The sequence below is a fragment of the Dasypus novemcinctus genome, chromosome 28 (genome assembly GCF_030445035.2).
Source record: "Dasypus novemcinctus isolate mDasNov1 chromosome 28, mDasNov1.1.hap2, whole genome shotgun sequence".
In the NCBI taxonomy this organism is placed as follows: Eukaryota; Metazoa; Chordata; class Mammalia; order Cingulata; family Dasypodidae; genus Dasypus; species Dasypus novemcinctus.
Window position 1 is genome coordinate 34,743,463 of NC_080700.1, and position 20,723 is coordinate 34,764,185.

Consider the following 20,723-nt stretch of genomic DNA (forward strand, 5'->3'; position numbering starts at 1 on the left):
GGGATGTATATGATTAAATAGGTATTTTTTTTTAATGCAAACAGAAGGCTATTTACACTTGGCTAAATTTAGGTTATAATGTCATAAGAAGATTTCTTGCAGATCTTTTCAGAAGAATGTGTATGGGTTTACTTTACTCTTTTAAATTTTGTAGTATATTTGTATTTTGTATGACAATATATTTACCCAGTGCTCTACTTATGAGGATTAAGATGCTTTCCAGTTAGTAAGTTAAAAAAAATGCAACGATCACCATACCATACTATGCAAATCTGTAGAATAAATTCCTAGATAGAGAATTGCTGTACGAATTGATACAGTTAAAAAGTCTCTCATTTCATCCAACTGCAACGATAGCTAAATACCTTAAACTGTTAATACCTCTGGCAAAGGATGGTGAAAAACCCACTAGTAGCAGGACTGGATAATTGTACAACTTTTCAGGAGGACAATGTGACAACATTTATCAAGAGTGTAAGATAGTCAAGGTTGAAGGATGCAAGTCATATGTGTTTGTAATTGTGTCAAGGATTCCCTGGAGGGACAACAAGTAACCAGATAAAAGTTTCAATCTTTAAAACAAATTTTTTAATAAAGGGTATTTATTTGGGGTAGGGGCTTACAGATACCAGGCATAAAGCATAAGTTACTTCCCTCACCAGAGTCTATTTGGAGCACGATGGCCGCCGACGTCTGTGAGGGCTCATGCTTCCTGGGTTCCTTCCTTCCAGGGCTTGCTTCTTCCTGGGCTCAGCGTTCCTCCCTTCCTGGGGCTGGCTTCTCTTTCCTCTGTGTGCTGACTTCCTAGGGCTCCAGCTCAAGGCTTCAGCATCAAACTCCAGCATCAAAGCTCCAGCATCAAGAACCCCCACCTCTGTCCCTCGCCATGCCTTTATCTGCGCGTCCCTACCTACCATGGGGCGGGTACTCAATGCCCTGCTGACACAAGAGTAAGTAATCAGGTAAACCTCTGACTCCAATATAATCTCATATGCCCAGAGGAAAAGACCACTTTACAAACATAATCCCATATTTCTTTTCGGAATTCATCAATACCATCAATCTGCTACAAGTGGACTTCCTGGTATTCTACTGCAGAACCACTGTGACTCTAGCAAGGGAAGAAATGGAAGAAACAATCCATGCAGTGCAGCCGTGCTCCAAAATGTACCCACAAGTGCAATGACTGTGCCTCACTATGAAAGAAGTTGTCGATGTGGCAGGACCGGGGGGTGTGGGGCGTGGGGTATATGGGAACCTCCCACAGTTTTCAATGCAATACCCTGTGTGAGCCATGTATCTTAAAAAAAAAAGAAAAAAAATCTGTTTCCTCCCTAGGAAGAAAGAACGGGTCCTTGGGAAGTGGATGTGGCTCATGCCATAGAGCGTCCACCCACCACATGGGAGGTCCAGGGTTCGATACCCAGGGCCTCCTGGCGCATGTGATGAGCTGGCCCTCGTGCAACGCTGCTGCGTGCAAGGAGTACCTTGCCATGCAGGGGTGCTCCCCACGTAGGGGTGGCCCACAAACAAGGAATGTGCCCTGTGCGAAAAGTGCAGCCCACCCAGGAGTGGCGCTGCACACACGGAGACCTGATGCAGCAAGATGGCGCAATGAAAGGAGACACAGATTCCCAGTGCTGCCTGATAAGAATGCAAGCGGACACAGAAGAACACACAGCGAGTGGACACAGAGAGCAGACAACGGGAGGGGGGGTGGGGGCGAGAAGGGTAGAGAAATAAATAAAATAAATCCTCAAGGAAAAAAAAAGGGGTCCTAACTGATCAAACGTGGACTTAGACTCTTGAAGGAGGAGGAAGATCTGGCTTCGGGAATACGTAAGCAAGGAGCAAGTGACAAGGCGCTGGAGGCAGCCAGGGTTGCTGGGTCCTGAGCTCTCCTCTCTCTGGCACATTCCAGCAGGTAACAAGCTGTCCTTGTCCCCCTCTAGGGCCCAGAGGAGGCAGTGGTGCTTTAGTCTCAGGGGAGGTCAAAGCACAAGGACTGCCGGGAGCAGAAGCTTTTTTCTATTTATTACAAACGTTGTCACACAAACGCAGCTGACCAGAGGATCTGAAACAGCCCAGACTTCCCACCCCGCTTCAGCTGTGGCAGGAAGGAGAGCCCTGGCTCTGCTCCTCCCAGGTGAGCCCTTCTTAGAAGGACGGCCGGTCGCTCAGATGTGGCAGAGCCTTGGCTCCAGCGGGGGCGTTCCCATGTTCCCACCACACAGGTCAAATCACGGCCTGGGGCTGGCGGGCCTGTTGGGGACAGGGGACAAATGACGAGCTAGCGTGGCACTGGGGCGGTCGAGACTTGGGTTCTTGTCCACGTGGCAAGAGATTTTGTAGGTGCTCCCGACACCTTTGGATTTAGTACCTTAAATTTCAAAATAACTTTAGAGAGTGGAGCGGGTGTAGCTCAGTGGTCGAGCACCTGCTTCACATGTACAAGGTCCCAGGTTCAATCCCCGGTCCCTCCTAAAAAAAATCATGACTTTGGGGGCCAATTTAGGGTTGTCGATTTTATATTTTGTCAAGTAAGGATATTAAAAGACTTGACCACCTCCTAAGACCATCACCTTCCCTCAATATAAAGGGTGGCCCTGTTTAAATCTCCAAATTAGGAGGGTTCTAGTTCCACAAAAGGACAGTTCTTTAAATGGAATTACTTTAGCTCTTTAAAAAATATTTATTCCACCACCACCCTCCATCCCCATTTACACCCATGGTCTGCTGTCTGTATCTGTTTGTTTTGTGTTCTCTGCATCTACTCGTCTTTTCCTTTTTTTAAAGAGGCACTGGGAACTGAACCCAGGACCTCCCATGTGGGATGGAAGTGACCAATCATTTGAGCCACCTTCACTCCCTTCCTGTTGTGTCTTTCATTGTGTTTCCTCTTTTTATCTCCTCATTGCATCATCTTGTTGTGTCAGCTCGCTGTGCCAGCCCATCGTGTCAGCTTACTTCTTGATCATCTTCTTTTATGAGGCACCAGGAACCACACCTGGGACCTCCCATGTGGTAGGAGCACCCAACTGCTTGAACCACCTCCCCTTCCCTAATTTAGCTTTGTAAGAAGCTCTCCACCTGGTCCTTATTTTCCACTTTGACTCAGGTGGGTGAAAGCTGCACCGCGGGTGGGGACTGGTCCTCCCGCTGGCTTGGGGGCCTGGCGTCTCTAACTCCTGCCGTCCTCCTCCCACCTCAGCCGGGAGCTCCAGGTTCTCATCCGCCCTGCGCTCTGTGCCCAACCAGCGCCCTTCCCTTGGGCAGCCGGAGCGCCCTGCTCGAGTCATTTCCACCCACAACTCCCACCTCTGCAAACGCCTTTCACTAAAGTCCTCCTTATTCTACTTATTCACCCTCTTTCTACTCATCCTTCAGAAAGCAGCTGCATGTCCACCTCGCCAGGGCTGACCCATCCTGAGGCACAGTGGACACAGCCCAGGGCACGGCACTTCAGGGACTTTTTAAAGTAAAGCTCCCATAATGTGTTAAGCTGCCTTTTGCCTGTTTTTTTGAGGTACCAGGGCCAGGGATTGAACTCAGGACCTTGTATGTGGGAAGCTGGTGCTCAACCACTGAGCCATATCAGCTTCCCTGAGTTGGTTATTTCGTTTGTCTGCTTGTTGTCTTTACGAGGCACCAAGAACCGAACCTGCGACCTCCCAAGTGGGAAGCAGGCGCTCAGCTGCTTGAGCCACATCAGCTCTCCTTGTTATTTTATTTTTTGAAGTTATAACAAAGTTTACTAACTTTGAAAACAAAGTATCTCCTGCGGTCCTTTCAGCAGCACTCTAAGGAGATATTATCCACAGAGAGTTCAGAGGAGTTAAATACCTTGTCCTTAGTCATGGGTGGCAGTAGAATCATCACACAGGACGGACCCAAAGCAAGAGCTCCCCTGCCGAACCACCCTGCTCTCGAGTCACAGCTGCCAACTACAGGCTCTAAAAACCAAGGGCTCCTTGGCCCTGACGCACGTACGGGTCAGGGGTTACAAAATGAATTTACTGGACAAATCATCCATAGTGGTCAAATCAAAACTAAGTACAGGGGAAGTGGCTGTGGCTCAATTGTCCGGGCTCCCGGCTGCCATATGGGAGGCGCTGGGCTTGTGTCCTTGTGCAGGCAGGCTGGCCCGCGCCTGCGGAGAGCTGGCGGCTCGCACCCACGGAAAGCTGGGGCAGCAAGATGACCCAGCAAAGGGAGACAAGCAGACACAGAAGAACACGCAGCAAATGGACACAGAGAGCAGACGGCAAGCAAGCTGCAAGGGGGAGGGGGAGTAAAAAATATACAAGCCACAGACTTCAAAAAAAAAACTAAAAAAACCCAAAAAACTAACAAAAACAAATTATATAACTCCCATTATGGTGCAAAACTTTCTGATTGAAAGCTTGTGGAAGGTAGGAGGTGTCTTCTCCAGACCAACATTTCTCTAAGCGCTCCAGGATAAAGGGTACTTAAAGGCATCTGATGACAAGTGGTGAAATGACATTTTCCAAAGAAGCAGGTCAATAAAAGAGGACCTACCAATCTGAACATAATTTCATGGAAATAACAGCCCCCCTTTTATCCCATGGAGGGAAGGAAATCTGGCTCTCCTCACTATAAGGAATGAATCTCCACTTTCCAAGCGCCCTGCTGCGCTGGAACCAGAGGTTTTCCTCCTCTGGGTCAGGCACAAGCTGGCAGCCTCTGACCAAGGACGTGGACCCAGAAAGCAGGTGCGGCGGCTGCCACCGGCGCTGCCACAGGGCTGGCCCTTGGCCTGCAGGGGCCTGAGGGGACACTGAGTCGTTCCGCCTGCCCGTGTCCTTCACTACGTCCTGAGGGGCAGGCTCAGCTGAAACTCCCAGGAGGGGCCACGGGACTCAAGGACACACACACTTTCAAGGCTTCAGCAGCTGCCCTCTCCCCGGAAGCCTGCAAATCTCATTCCCACAGAGGGTGAGCGCCTCACGTCTCTGTCCTCTTACAAACACCATTACGAGGCTTCTCTCTGCCAGTGTGAGGGATGCGGCAGTGCATCTCATGCCTCTGCACCACGTCGTCAGAGTTAACCTTGGGATTACCCTCACAACATGGCTGAGGGGAGGAGGCAGCAGCAAAGGTGCCGTTAATGTGTGGCGTTAGTCGATGCTCATTGTAAAACTCAACAAATGTCACGAGCAGGAATGCCTTTTGAAAATCTCTATATGGGGAAGCGGGTGTGGCTCAACCAGTTGGGCACCTGCCTACCATAGGGATGTCCCGGGGTCGGGTTCCAGTGCCTCCTAAAAGAAGACAAGCTAGATGCCCCTCCTGCTGCAAAAACGAGCTAGATGCAGCCAATGCTGCTCCCGCCGCAGTGAGCAGAGGCCACAAGCCAGCAGATGCCACAGCCCCAGGGAGCGGGTGTGGCTCATGCTGTTGGGCACTCGCTTCCCATGCGGGAGGTCCTGGGTTCGGTTCCCGGTGGCTCCTGGAGAAGGTGGGCAAACAACGAGCAGACAGACAAGAGAAACATCTGGGGAAAGAGGGGATAAATAAATAAAGAAAAATAAAAGTAAGTAAATAAGTCTTTTAAAAAATTCTATATATGTCATGCTGGCTCTTTGACTCACATGAAACTTGAGGGAGAGGTGTCTGGTGGAATGAGGGATTAAGAGGGGAGAAGAAGACAAGCTGACGTTTAAGGAGAAACCACATCGCTGCCAGGGCCCTGTCTAGCCTTTTCCAAGTTTTATTCTTTTCCTCCTACTTTCTTCATCCTTGGAATTTTTTTAAAGACGGTACTGGAGATCGAACCCGGGACCTCGTACATGGGAAGCAGGTGCTCAACCACTGAGCGACACCCACTCCCCGTGCCCTGGACTTGAAAAAAATCACGTCATTGACAAATATTTAACATCACAGGAAAATGCTCCAATGTGAGAAAAATAAAAGTTTTATTAAAAAAAAAGAAATCCCGGTTTTGTTAAAATTGAATAAATCTCTGCACCTCTATGCATGAACCAAAGTAACGAGAGCAAAGAGAAGAGAGCGTCGAGGGTGGGTTTTGTTAGTTGATCTTAATTTTCTCTTATATATTTTACTGTATTTTCCAAATTTTCGACAGCATATATGAATTATTTTAATAGTAGAGAAGAAACGCTCTGTATTATAAACACTAACTGCACATCCAGTCTCTCTCCTGTGAGGCTCTGTTCCTTACATCTTCTCTGGCAAAGCCGTATTACCTAAAGGGCAACAACAGGCCTGCACACCCGTGTCAGATGAAGTGCCAGCTCCCGTCAGCGGCGTCTAGACCTGGAGCACAGAAGGGACCCGAGGCTGGTCCCAGCGGCCAGGAGACAACCAGCTACTCCAGCCACAGCCGGGGGACCGAGTGCCTGTGAGCCCACGTTGTTCAGCTTTCCTGAAACTTCAGGGCTCTCAGGCTCATCGATCAGGCCGGAAGCCTTCTTAACAGATGAGGAAACTGAGGCCAGAGGAATGCGTTGCTTCCTAGATGCTACAGGCAGAGCCAAGGCCACCCTAATCAAGGCTGGGGAGAGGACACCTGCGCCCTGACGCCTTCAGCTCGTTGCTCTGTGCTCATGTGCCTCTCTACCACAAAGGGGCTGCAGGAGCTCATCTGCCCTGGCCTCCCCCGTCAACACTGCACGCCATCAGAGGTCAGGCCAAGGACACTTGGTCCCCATGACCGCTTCTTAGGGGGACTCTCTTCTCCACACACACCTTTAGGTAGAGAAGGAAATGGACTGCAGGGAATCCCAAGTCAGGGTGTAGTAACTGGTTCGCCCAGTAGGTGGCAGGACCAACAAAGGAACGGCTTGACCCACACCAGGGAGGCGAGAGTGCCCACAGCTGCAGGCAGGAGACTCGCATCCACCATCCACGGGGATCTAAGCCCCTCTAGATACAGAGGTGGAGAGGACAGCACCATCCCAGGGCCCACGGGATGGAGGAACAGAGTATGGACTAGAGTGGACTTACTGGTGTTCTACCATAGAACTATTGTGACTCTTAATGGAAGAAACTGTAGGGTTGATCTCGAGAAAGTGGCCATGGTAGCTGCTGAGGGCAGGAGAGGGAAGAAGAGAGGTGATGGGGGGCATTTTCGGGACTTGGAGTTGTCCTAAGTGCTACTGCAGGGACAGAGGCTCGACATTCTATGTCCTGCCATAACCCACTGAGTGGACTGGGGGAGAGTGTAAACTACACTGTAAACTACAATCCATGCGGTGCCGCAGTGCTCCAAAATGTACTCACCAAATGCAACGAAAGTGCCACGAGGGTGAAAGAGGTTGTTGATGTGGGAGGAGTGGGGTGGGGTATGTGGGAAATATTTATATATATATATATTTTTTAAAGATTTATTTATTTATTTAATTTCCCCCCCCTCCCCTGGTTGTCTGTTCTTGGTGTCTATTTGCTGCGTCTTGTTTCTTTGTCCGCTTCTGTTGTCGTCAGCGGCACGGGAAGTGTGGGCGGCGCCATTCCTGGGCAGGCTGCTCTTTTCACGCTGGGCGGCTCTCCTTATGGGTGCACTCCTTGCGCGTGGGGTTCCCCTACGCGGGGGACACCCTTGCGTGGCACGGCACTCCTTGCGCGCATCAGCGCTGCGCATGGCCAGCTCCACACAGGTCAAGGAGGCCCGGGGTTTGAACCGCGGACCTCCCATATGGTAGACGGACGCCCTACCCACTGGGCCAAAGTCCGTTTCCCATTTATATTTTTTAATGTAACATTTTTTGTGATCTTTGTGTCTTCAAAAAGTTACAATAAAAAAGCTAGAGTAAAACCACACACACACACAAAAGTTAACCAGAGCCCACAAAAGAAACACCCTTCTTAGAAGTCACACTTTCTGTAAAGAGAGCATCAGTACAGGGGCACCTAAAATCCACACAGTAAACAAAGTATGTCTAGCTGGATAAATTATTGGAAGGAAAGGTCAAATATAATATAAATAAAATATAAAAGGTAGTTTTCAATAAAGGGTGGTATTTTAAGTCATTTTCCCCTTTTTTAATTCTTTTGCACCTTCCTTATCTTCTACAGTGAAAAAAACTTCATAATAAAAGTTATTAAAACAATAAAGTTATAGCACTCATGACTCTGTGTCAAAGTGACAAATTTACCTTTAATCCTAAGAAACTGCAGCTATTTTAGAGGATGGGGACAATTACCTAGTAGATGTTTAACATGTCAAATGGATAAATATTTTGAAGATTTAAATAATAAATGTTATTAAAGTAGGAAGACATTATTTCAATAAAGCATATGCAGTTTCCTGAAAAGACATTTGCAAAGTATAGAGTCCATCGACTGATGAACAGATAGATAAAATGTGACATATACCTACAATGGCATGTTATTTGGCCATAAGAAGGAATGAAATTCTGATACATGTGACAACACGGATGAACCTTGGAGACATCAGGTGAATGAAATAAGCCAGACACGAAAGGACAGATACTGCATGAGCTCACTGTCTTGAAATAATGAGAATAAGCCAAGTCACTGAGTCAGATGCTAGAATCTAGATTACCAGGGGATGGGGTGGGGGGCAGGGAATGAGCATTAAGGCTTAAACTGTACAGAGCTCTTACTTGGAATGATGGAAATGTTTTGGTGATGGAAGGCAGTGATGGCAGCACAATGTGGTGAATGCCATTAACAGCACTGAAATCTATATCTGAATGTGGTCAAAAGGCGGAAATGTGGCGGTGGACTTGGCCCAGTGGTTAGGGCGTCTGTCTACCACATGGGAGGTCCGCGGTTCAAACCCCGGGCCTCCTGAACCGTGTGGAGCTGGCCCACGCGCAGTGCTGATGCATGCAAGGAGTGCCGTGCCATGCAGGGGTGTCCCCTGCGTAGGGGAGCCCCATGCGCAAGGAGTGCGCCCCGTAAGGAGAGCCGCCCAGCGCGAAAGAAAGTGCAGCCTGCCCAGGAATGGCGCCGCACACATAGAGAGCCGATCCAGCAAGATGACGCAACAAAAATAAACACAGATTCCCGTGCCGCTGACAACAACAGAAGCGGACAAAGAAGACGCAGCAAATAGACACAGAGAACAGACAACCGGGGTGGGGGGAGAGGGAAATAAATAAATTAAAAAATCTTTAAAAAAAAAGCGGAAATGTTAGGTTGTACATGTAGTAGTAGGATAAAAAAATATTTAAATCCATGAAGTTGCACTATACAAGTCGTGAGCCGTAAGTTAAACTATGGACTATAGTTAGCAGGACAATTATAAAAATGAGCTTTCATGAATTGTAACAAATGTGCCACATCAGTGCAAGGTGTTAACACCAGGGTGGTATATGGGAACCCTGCATTTTATGCCTGATTGTGCTGTAAACCCACAACTTCTCTAACACAAAAGCATATAGAAATGTGACAGTCTACCCTTCTGCTGAAATGTCATATGTTCATTTAAATATAAATATATAAAAGAGATTTAAAAGGATGCAATCCTATCAGGCTTGAGCAGTACAAATGTATTTTAAAATGACGACAGATTGTTAAATGGGAAGAATAACAGTGAATCATGAACACATACAATCATTTGAAAATTACATATTTTCTTACATTAACTTGCTTAGAAGATGGCCGGGGTGAAAAGGATTTACATCACTATGTAGGACTTAGGCAGCTTCATCTCAAAATAACCTAAAATTTAGCCCTTAGCTCATTAGGTTCCTTTAGCTAGGAGTTAAAACTTCCTACCTTGAGTTGAATTAAAATAAATGTAATGGTATCCCTGGGTGTGTATGTATTGATATATGTATGAGCGCATTTAGTAGCTGTTCTTTACTTTAAATTAATTGGTGCAAATGTCACACTCCCCACTCACCCACAAACTCTTCCTTTTAAATGTCTTGAGTCTCTTAAAGGGACCTATTTAACACTTTCCAAGTAGAGCCATGACTGTTTTTCTCAGCTTATAGTCATGATTTATTTTATTTTATTTTATTTTTTAATTTTTCCCATTTTTAAAAAAATATTTATTTATTATTATTATTTTTTAATTACATTAAAAAAATATATATGAGGTCCCATTGAACCCCACCCCCCCACTCCCCCCACAGCAACACTTTCTCCCATCATCGTGATACATCCATTGCACCTGGTAAGTTCATCTCTGAGCATCACTGCACCCCATAGTCAACGGTCCACATCATAGCCCAGACTCTCTCACGTTCCATCCAGTGGGCCCTGGGGGGATCTACAGTGTCCCGTAATTGTCCGTGAAGCACTATCCAGGACAACTCCACGTCCCGAAAACGCCTCCACATCTCATCTCTTCCTCCCGTTCCCCACACCCAGCAGCCCCCATGGCTACCGTTCCCACACCCATTCCACATTTCCTCTGTGGACATTGGATTGGTTGTGTCCATTGCACACCTATGTCAAGTGAGGGCTTAGATTCCACATGGGTACTGGATGCACTCTTCCCGCTTCTAGTTGTAGACACTCTAGGCTCCATGTTGTGGTGGTTGACCTTCTTCAACTCCATGTTAGCTGAGTGGAGTAAGTCCAATAAGTCAAAGTGTAGGAGCTGAAGTCTGCTGAGGCTCTGGGCCTGGGTGTCATATTATCAGTCCAGAGATTCAAATCCCCTACATATATCTTAAACTCAGCACCAACTACAATTCCAATAAAGTAGCATGCAAGTCTTGTGAAAAGAGATCCCCTCTGAGTCCATTTCCATCACGCAGAAACACCAGCTCCAAAGAAGGGCCATCTGTCATGGCAGTGAACCCCTTCTGCCATGACCATAGAACCCGTGGGTCTCTTTATCCCTCAAAAGAACCAATACCTGGGGTTGTATCTACCTTATCTGTCTCTTAGACTCTGTTCAGTTGTACATAGGGGTATTCCTTCTGACAACCTCCAGACTCTTTTTTAGAGACTCACAGCCTTATAATCTCATTTCTCCTTTCCATTTCCCCCTTACATTAGGTCAAACCGCTTCCCGAAGTCATGTTATTATATGTAGATATGTATATTCTGCTGTTCCGCATTGAATCTTTAATTCAAGGTCATTTTCTAGTTGCTTCTTCAGCTGGTATGTGGTAGTGATCCCTCGGTGCCAGGGAGGCTCATCCCCGGGTGTCGTGTCCCACGCTGGGGGGAATGCATCACATCTACACGCTGAGTTTGGCTGTGAGAGTGGCCACATTTGAGTAACATGAAGGCTGTCAGGAGGAAACCCCCAGGCACAATGCTACTCTAGGCCTTGTTCTTATTGCAGGTGCATAGGCTCAAAAGTGTAGCCATTAGTATCAAGAGCCCACTGTTGGGCCCTCCTTCCTTCCTGGTTCTTGCCGTTGCACCTGGAGGATTGCCGCTGCTCTCCCAGGGCCCACAACAGTGACCCCCCGGCCAGGAGCCCAGTACCCCCCCAGCTGTTGTTTTTAATTGTTTCCACTATGAGTATATATAGACATTACCATATACCCTGGGCATATGCCCTGTATAACTCCCTGTCAACCATATATATCCTGTCAATAACATCCCATATCAGTATTCCTCCGCTGCCATTGTTGAACCACTCTGTGATCCAAAACTTCCCGTAAAGTGAATCCCAACATAATGTCAGCTTCAGAAGAGTCTTAGATCACCAAAATTCATATATACAATATACAGTATTTCCCCAGATCCACTATAAAACCTTTTCCCTTCCACAGCAATAATCTTTTAACTTATTCATATCATATTTCCTGAAACTGATGTACAGATTCCGAAACTATAGTTTTCAAACAAGGTAACATTTGTGCTTACTATGTGGTCCATACTTTAGGTTGTATAGTTTTCTAAATTTTTTAGTTATCCTATGTTTTGTCTTATGGTTTTCATTATTAGTCTGTCGTCCCCTATATGTTTTTGGTGTAATATTAGCTGTTTTATATTCATCCTCGTGTACTCTCACATAACTCCTCTTTTGCCCCCTTATTTACCTTTGTTCTATCCATTGCACGTCCAATTTTCCCCTCCCCTTAGGGCCCACAACGCCTGCCAATCTAATGCCCTGGGAGCCGTCCTTTCTCACGAGAGATACAGTTCTCTCTATTCGACGGCATTAGTCTTCCCCAGGATATGGGTCCACCCCACCCAATGGTAGAACCCACCTTGGCAAAATGAGCCTTCAGCTATTCCCTCCGGAGTCCGTCCCGCATCAGACCATACCCCCTGAGCGTCCTAACCAGGTGACCCTCCTATTTATACTTTGATACGTTTTACTCAACATTTAGTTCTCAACGAACTTCTGGCACTCTCCCATGTTTGTATGTTGCCCCTCCCTCCCACCTATTTCTTGGACCATATTACCCCTCTTCCCATCCCCAGCCCCCCTCAAACCCAGAAAACCCCACCCGAAGGTAACCCCTTGCCCCCATTTTGTCCCTTCTTTGTGCTCATACTTACCCCCAGCTCATCACAGATTCCACCCCTACAGACATTAACTCACATCCTTCCTCCACCCCCCGATTTCCAGTAAGCCACTTTTCCAGACTCTAGCTCTCTGAGGCAGTTAACTTATTTCATATCATTGAGGTCATATAGTATTTGTCCTTCAATGCCTGGGTTGCTTCACTTAACATAAGAGTCTCAAGGTTCATCCATGTTATCACGTACGATTGTAGTGTATTGGTTCTTACAGCTGAGTAGTATTCCATTGTGTGTATATACCACATTTTATTGATCCACTCATCTGTTGATGGACTTTTGGATTGATTCCAACTTTTGGCGATGGTGAACAATGCTGCTATGAACATTGGTGTACATATATCGGTTTGTGTCCTTGTTTTCAGATCTGATGGGTATATACCCAGCAGTGGTATTGGATCTATGGATCCAATCTATGGATAATTTTTTGAGAAACTGCCAAACTGTCCTCCAGAATGGTTGGCTCCTTCTGCATTCCCACCAGCAATGGATGAGTGTTCCCATTTTTTAAAATTAAAATTATTTATTTATTTTTAAAAATTACATTAAAAAAATATGAGGTCCCAATCAACCCCACCGCCCCCAGCCCCCACTCCCCCCACAGCAACACTCTCTCCCATCATTGTGAGACATCCATTGCACCCAGTAAGTACATCTCTGGGCATCACTGCACCCCTAGTCAATGGTCCACATCATAGCCCACACTCTCCCACGTTCCATCCAGTGGGCCCTGGGGGGATCTACAATGTCCCGTAATTGTCCATGAAGCACCACCCAGGACAACTCCACGTCCCGAAAACGCCTCCACATCTCATCTCTTCCTCCCATTCCCCAAACCCAGCAGCCCCCATGGCTACCGTTCCCACACCCATTCCACATTTTCTCTGTGGACATTGGATTGGTTGTGTCCATTGCACATCTATGTCAAGTGGGGGCTTAGATTCCACATGGATACTGGATGCACTCCTCCTGCTTTCAGTTGTAGACACTCTAGGCTCCCTGGTGTGGTGGTTGACCTTCTTCAACTCGATGTTAGCTGAGTGGGGTAAGTCCAATAAATCAAAGTGTAGGAGCTGAAGTCTGTTGAGGCTCTGGGCCTGGGTGTCTTATTATCAGTCCAGAGATTCAAATCCCCTAAATATATCTAAAACCCCAGCACCAACTACAATTCCAATAAAGTAGCATGCAAGTTTTGTGAGAAGAGCTCCCCTCCGAGTCCAATTCCATCATGTAGAAACACCAGCTCCAAAGAAGGGCCATCTGCCATGGCAGTGAACCCCATCTGCCATGTATAGTCATGATTTATTACAACGAAAGGAGAACTGAACAAAATCAGCAAAGGTAGAAGGCGCAGCTTCCAAGAGTCCTCTCCAGCGGGGCCCACAGGAGGCACTTAATTCCCCAGTATCACGCTGTGACGGCGTGTGACATTCTGCCAACCCAGGGAGCCCGGACCCCTGGCTGGAGGCCAAGTGCAGGTGCAGCGCGGGAGGCGCCTCCCCCCGGGCCTGTACCTGGCCCCGCTGGCCCCTCTGGCCCTCTGGTCCTCGAGGGTTGAGTGACTCCTCCTCCCTGGGGCTGACGATTTGGGCGCTGCTTCGTGGCGGGGTTTTCTGGGCCCTTCCCCATGGGGAACCCCACGCTGCGCCTCCACGCAGGCCTCCGGGCTTTGGCAGGACGGGGCCAGCCGGCGCCGTGGTCGCGTCTCATGGTGCAGGCTCACTGAGGAGGGGACGGGGCATCGTTAGACGCTGGATTTCTTTTCTGAACTTGAATCGAAAACCACTACATCTGCAGTTGCTTTAAAATCAATGTTATTCGGGAATAATCAACCCCTTCCAGGTAAGACCCAGCAAAGCCCCCTAGAGAAGTAGCCTCACAAGGGAAATCTGCATCGCTGTCTTCCAACATTGAACTTTCCAAATGAGACACGGAAAGGAAACGACAAAGGCAGGAAGTACACCTAAGGCGTTGAGGATTTTCTGATTCTCCCTCAAACCAGTACTTCATTAAGCTTTCTGTGGCTTTTGCTCTTCCTCACAGACTTTTATGTGACATTACAGGTTTGATTTAGTTCTTACTTAGCCACAGACACATTTGTTTTACAGTTGAGGTAGATGTTATTGAGCTAAAATATGCCAAAAATGTTAACAGTTTATTAAATTCACTGTGCTGATGTGATCCCATAGTATATCACACGTTTTCTAAAAAATTATCAAAACAGCAGAGCGGGTGTAGCTCACTGGTTGAGCGCCTGCTTTGCAGGTAGGAGGGTCCTGGGTTCAATCCCTGGTACCTCCTAAAAAACCAAGAAGTGGTAATTCACTTCATTTAAAGTAAAAAGGAGATATTATTTGGCATTTTTAGGACAGGGAAGAGTCTTTGGAAAATTGAAAAAAAAATTTAAAAGCCATCAGCTGGGGAGTGGAGGTCGCTCAGTGGTTGAGCACCTCTTCCCATGTAGAAGGTCCCAGGTTCAATTCCCGGTGCCTCCTAAAAAAAACATAAAATTAAAAAACAACAAAAAACCGTAAGCTACTTAAAATATGTGACACTTGTAACTCGATCTAGACTCAGAAAAGTCTCCCTGAAGGCACAGCTTTTCCTTATAAATTTGTACCTGAAACCAAGCAGAAGGCCGGTGGAGGAAACACTGTGTGTTTCTCCTAAGAACAGATCCCCTTCTCATCCCTCTCTCGCCCCTGCCTGAAAAGGCACCACCGCCCACTCCCAGTTTGGCAGAAGGCTTCCTCAGAGCCATCGGGACCCTGCGCCACCCTGTCGCACGCCAGCGTGATGTCAATGCAACAGCCATCGTCACAGAAGAAGTGGTGGCACAAGCAAGCCTTCAAGCACCCTGTTGACACCAAGTCTCAGATCAAGACAGCATGGAGGACACTGTCGCACTGATGTGGAGCCAGCGGCCGCGGGAGCTGCTGAGGGAGGGAGAGGGAAGAGGAGATGATGTGTGGGGGCATTTTTGGGACTTGGAGTTGTCCTGAATGATACTACAGGGACAGATGCAGGACACTATATATCCTGCCATAACCCACTGAAGGACTGGGGGAGAGTGTGAACTACAATGTAAACTACAATCCATGGGTGCAGCAGTGCCCCAAGGTGTATCCACCAAATGCAACGAAAGTGCCACAAGGATGAAAGAGGTTGTTGATGTGGGAGGAGTGGGGGGTGGGGGTGGGGGGTGGGGTATGTGGGAACCTCTTATATTTGTTTGTGATCTACATACCTTAAAAAAAAGACAATTAAAAAAATAATAAAAAATAAAAAAATAAAAAATTTGTGCTGCATTGAGATGGGCAGAGAGCAAGTGTACAGAAAAATGCATGTGGGAGGGAGAGGCAGAGCAGGAGGAAACGCCGCCTGTTGAAACTGGAGCCACAGCCTCCCCGAGCGGGGGGGGGGGGCGGAGCAGCTCTGTCCTCCCCGCCCTTCCCTCTTCCCTCGGCTCTTTCCCACATCCCCTCGCCGGGGTCCTCGTCCTCTGGTCTTTACTGCTCTTCAGTAACTGACCATGTGTATATATTTTGAAGATTTACTTATTTATTTCTTCCCCCTCCCTCCATTGTCTGCTCTCTGTGCCCATTTGCTCTGTGTTTTTCTGTGTCGGCTTATCTTTTCTTTTGTTGGCATTGGGAACCGATCCTGGAACCTTCCGGAGTGGGAGAGAGGTGCTCAATCTCTTGCACCACCTCAGCTCCCTGGTCTGCTGTGTCTCTTACTGTCTCTCCTCTGTGTCTTTTTGTTGCATCATCTTGCTGCACCAGCTCTCCACGTGGGCCAGCACTCTGCTCGGTCCAGCTCTCTGCTCGGGCCGGCTCGCCTTCACCAGGAGGCCGCGGGAATTGAACCCTGGGCCTCCCATATGGTAGACAGGAGCCCACCTGCTTCAGCCACGTCCTCTTCCTGCTGACCATGTTTTCACAGGGACACCATCTTAGACGTGCTAGGTCTTGCATTCTTGTTCCCTAATTATTTTTCCTGAGGTTCACTTCGGGTAAGGATTGAATCACATCCCCCACAGAGACATGAACAGGATCTTAACCCCATGTCCTGGGATGCGAGCCCACCAGGAAAAAGGACCTTGGGGGACATCAGTCCTAGTTGGGGTGTGGACTCATCTGCAAACAGGGTCTTCACACAGGAGGCCAAATGGGCTCAGGATGGGCCTTCATCCAACAGGACTGGGGTCCTGAGCAGAGGAAATTTGGGCAAGAGGACACAGATGGGGAGAGAGACGGCCAGGTGACAGAGGCAGAGACTGAGCTATGGGTCACCAAGTCACCACTAGCGTGCTACGGATGTCAGAGAAAGCATGTTCCCACGGACACCTTGACTTTGGACTTCTAGCTTCCGAAACTGTGAGACAATAAATTCCTGCTATTTCTGAGTCAGCCGGTCTAGGGTATTTGTCATAGCATCCATGACTAACTAAGACACTCTATAATCGAATCCCGTGTGTTGAGTACCGCAGCACCCTGGGTACTGGAGAGAAGAGATAGAATCTTTAGCTACTGGCTGGTATTACCTTGTTTCCATCCAATAATGAAAAGTCCCCTGTTGGCAGTTAGGTATTGTTACTCTGAAGTCCAATGCAGAGGAGCTAAAAATTTTTACTTGAAGTGCATTTGCCCTGTCCCAAATTGGGCTGCTCTTATCAGACTCAGCGACATAAGCATCAGGAGCTGTCTGGCACGGGCGAGCGCCTATAACATTATTGGGTTAGAATTTGCCTGTAAGGAGTTTGTGGCAGTTGGATTTGGTTATGAATTCCAAAAATCGGTAATGGATTATGTTTGTAATCCGATCAGCACCTGGGCCTGGCTGAGTTATGATTAGGGCTTTTAATTGGGCCACGTCATTAGGGCATCGAGTCCCCGCCCCTTTGTGAGTGGGGACTCACAGATAAAAGGCATGGCAAGGGCAGAGCTGAGGGCTTCTAATGCTGGAGTTTTGATGTTGGAGTTGGATGCTGAACACTTACTGGAGCCCTGGGAAGTAGCACACAGAGGAAAGAGAAGCCAGCCCCAGGAAGGGAGGAACCTTGAACCCAGAGAAAAGCAAGCCCCAGGAACGTAGGAACCCAGGAAGCCTGAACCCTCGCAGACATCAGGGGCCATCTTGCTCCAAATAGACTTTGGTGAGGGCAGTAACTTATGCTTTATGGCCTGGTATCTGTAAGCTCCACACGGGTCAAGGAGGCCCGGGGTTTGAACCGCAGACCTCCCATGTGGTAGGTGGACATTATCAGTTGAGCCAAATCTGCTTCCCGCATTTATCTTTGAACTAGAATGGTCCTGAATAATTTGAGTCTAATTAGGTTTCCTAAAATATTAATACCTTGTTGACTGACAGCAGATTCAGTGGTGACTGATATTGGCCAAGCGGCACAGAGGAAGCCTCTCTAAGAGCACAGTTGTGAATATTTTACTTGATTGAAGCGTCTTCTTAGTGTAAATTCTCCCAAATGCACACATATGTTAAATTGGCAATATAACTGGGGAAAAGTTTATGGGTTGATTATACATCCTTCTTGGCACCTGCTTCTACTCGCTCTGCAAGTGCCAAGCTCTGGTCCCAACGCTGGCCTGGGTCGTCCCTCCTGCACGTCCCCCCACGGGGCAGCTCCTTCCCGCCCTGAGCCCGGCACTGTCCTCGCAGGGGGCGCACCATCGTCCTGGTCACCACCTGCCATGGTCAGGCTCGTGTCAGCTTGGCCAGGTAACGGTGCCCAGTTGTTTGGTCAAGCAAGCTCCGGCTGCCTCACTGCGAGGACGTCTCGTGGGCTTCAGTCACCACTGAGTTGACGGCGTCTCTGGCTGAGGACACCTGCCATCACCCGAGGTGGCTGCCGTCAGCCACGAGAGGCAGCTCCTCCCATCGGCTGAAGGCCTGCAAAGGAGAAGAGATTTCAGGAGTCAGAGGGAGAGTTCCCATCTCTACCGCAGACAGCCAGCATCTCCTGGGGAGTCATCGAGGCTCGACATCGGGGCCCCTGGCTCGCAGCCTGCCCTGGGGGATTTGGGCTCGTGCACGGAGGCCGGAGGCCGTGTGATAAGACCTCCAGCTGTGTACAAGGATCTCCTGTCGGTTCTGTTTCCCTAGAGAACCCTGATAACACAGCACCCAAGCAAATTGCTAAGGCCGAGCCAGGAGTCCCAGCAGGCGGGGGGCTGGTGCCCTCCACAGTCAGTGGCAATTCTGGAAAGCATCTCACAACCCAGCAGCTCTCAATTCCAGTTAGCAGCTATTTACATTAAAATTTGTTTTTAGAAACTACTTTTTTAAAGTAGACAAACTAACATACATCTATAAGAGAGAAGAAAAAAAGCAAGGTTCTTATTTAATTTTCTTTAGCTGAGTTTGAAGACGTGATTTTGTTTCACGCTCACGGTGAAATCCTCATACCTCTAAATGGATCCCTGATGGATTTGACAAAACAGATATGTGTCTTCCTCAGTTCAAGTCCAGGTATTTAAAATGTATTTTAAAATAAGCTGGAGCTTTTCTGTATTTAAGATAGGCCTTACAATCAATAAACAACAGGGAGAGGAAAGAAGTGTGCTATAATTAAAAATATTTAAACAGGACAAATGTTATTTCTGGATTTTGACTACAAAAATGTAGTAAACCAATGTTAAGTACGATGGAAACAGTGATTTCTTTTGAAAACTAAACACACTTGGTAAGATCTAGGGAGGGAAGGAAGCCTCTCGCCCACTCTGATGTGGCATCATGGGGACCTTTGGTGCAGAGAAGAAGGACACGCTGGCTGGGCTGACCCACAGCACAGTGCTGCGAGGATTTCTTTGAGCAGAAATTCCTCCCGGCTCCAAGTGCAGGAAGAATCTCTGTGGTCTGAATCTGCTACGTGGGGACCTCGGAAGTCAGGGGACAAGAGGGGGCCAGACCAAGGGAAGAGGGTCAGCTGGACGGGCAAAGTCCACTGCGTGTTTCACCTGCCACGCTTTAGGCAAAGAGTTATCCTCAACCCCAAATGATCCGCATCCTTTCTGGTGTGACCTATCTAGTCCATCTCCAGGTGAGGAGCAGCACAGCGGTGCTGAGAACGGCTGCCCTTGATGTGGCTTCTTAGTGCCAGGGGTGAGAGAGCCTCAGGGAGGTAGAATTCATCTTGCGTCACACTGAGTAGGCATTTCTTTAGGGTGGGGTCCTTCCTAAGATGTGGCTGAGGTTCCTGTGGTGGTCTGGAGCTGTGTGGACCCCAGAGAAACTTGCCCTTAAACATAGTCCATTCCTGTGGGGGTGACCCCATTGCAAGTAGGAGCTTTTGGTGAAGCTACTTCAGGTGAGGTGTGAGCCACCTCAGGCAGAACGGGTCTTCATTCTACTACTGCAACCTTCTATAAGTGGAATGAAATTCAAACAGATAGAGTGAGCCACGAGAAACAGGAAGCTCAAGGTCAGTGGGACCCAGAAGAGAAAGGAGAGGCCAGGAGAGGCTGCCGTGTGCAATGCCGTGGGACAGAGGAGCCGAGGACCAAGGGTCCCTGCAGCCAGTTGCAGGTGCGGCTGTGCTCAGGTGTGGCCTGGGTCCCCGAGGCCCTGACAGCGGTCAGGGTCAGCAGAGCAGTGGCCGGGCGGCCCATCCGTTCACATTTGTCCCCAGACCCGGTGGCGGGACCTGGGGCCTGTACTTTGGGGCCATGGGGATGCCAGGGAGCCCCGCATGTCTGTAATGGCCCCTGGAACGCCGGCCGCGGCCACTGACACCAGAGCCTGCCCCCAAATGGGACGTTGGGGCAGATCCGCGGGAGCAGGAGCTCAGGAGCTGGGGGGTGAGTGTGGGGGGCGCCAGTGCCTCTGCGCTTACCCCCCCCAGGCTCTCCAGAGCTCAGACCCCCATCCCTGCCTGGAGATGGGCCCCCTTGTACCCTTTCTTCCCTCCTTCCCCTGTTCCCCCTGCTCCACCCAGAGTTAGTCCCAGGCCCTGCCAAAGAGTTTTTTTGGGGTTCAGATCTAAAGTGGACAATGTGTTGGTACAGCAAAGCCAGGAGTTCTGAGCCGTAGAAACTCCCACCCGGCTCTCCAGGAAGGGGGTGAGCGGTTCTGTGACGCGCGGGCCCAGAGCAGAGTCAATCTCCATCATCTCCTCCTTGGCTGCCGCTGCCAGCACCGTAAGGCGCGGACGCTACTCGACACTCGCTATTTCTCCCCCCTCCCGCGGTGGGCGGGGATGGGGCGTGGCCACGAGTCCGGCCAATCCGCGGGCGCAGCGAGGCTGGCCCCGCCCCAGG

General features: G+C 48.7%; 1 long non-coding RNA gene across 1 annotated transcript in view; it reads right to left on the reverse strand.

The window, feature by feature from the left end:
* LOC111764390 (uncharacterized) overlaps window positions 1-19,115 on the reverse strand; it is a 77,812-nt gene extending 58,697 nt beyond the window's left edge. Inside the window, exons 1-2 of the long non-coding RNA XR_011647723.1 lie at window positions 18,874-19,115; window positions 18,136-18,357 (exon numbers count right to left, since the gene is read on the reverse strand). This is a non-coding gene — a long non-coding RNA (uncharacterized lncRNA). The remainder of the gene's footprint in view (window positions 1-18,135; window positions 18,358-18,873) is intronic.
* Between the last annotated feature and the right edge of the window lie 1,608 nt (window positions 19,116-20,723).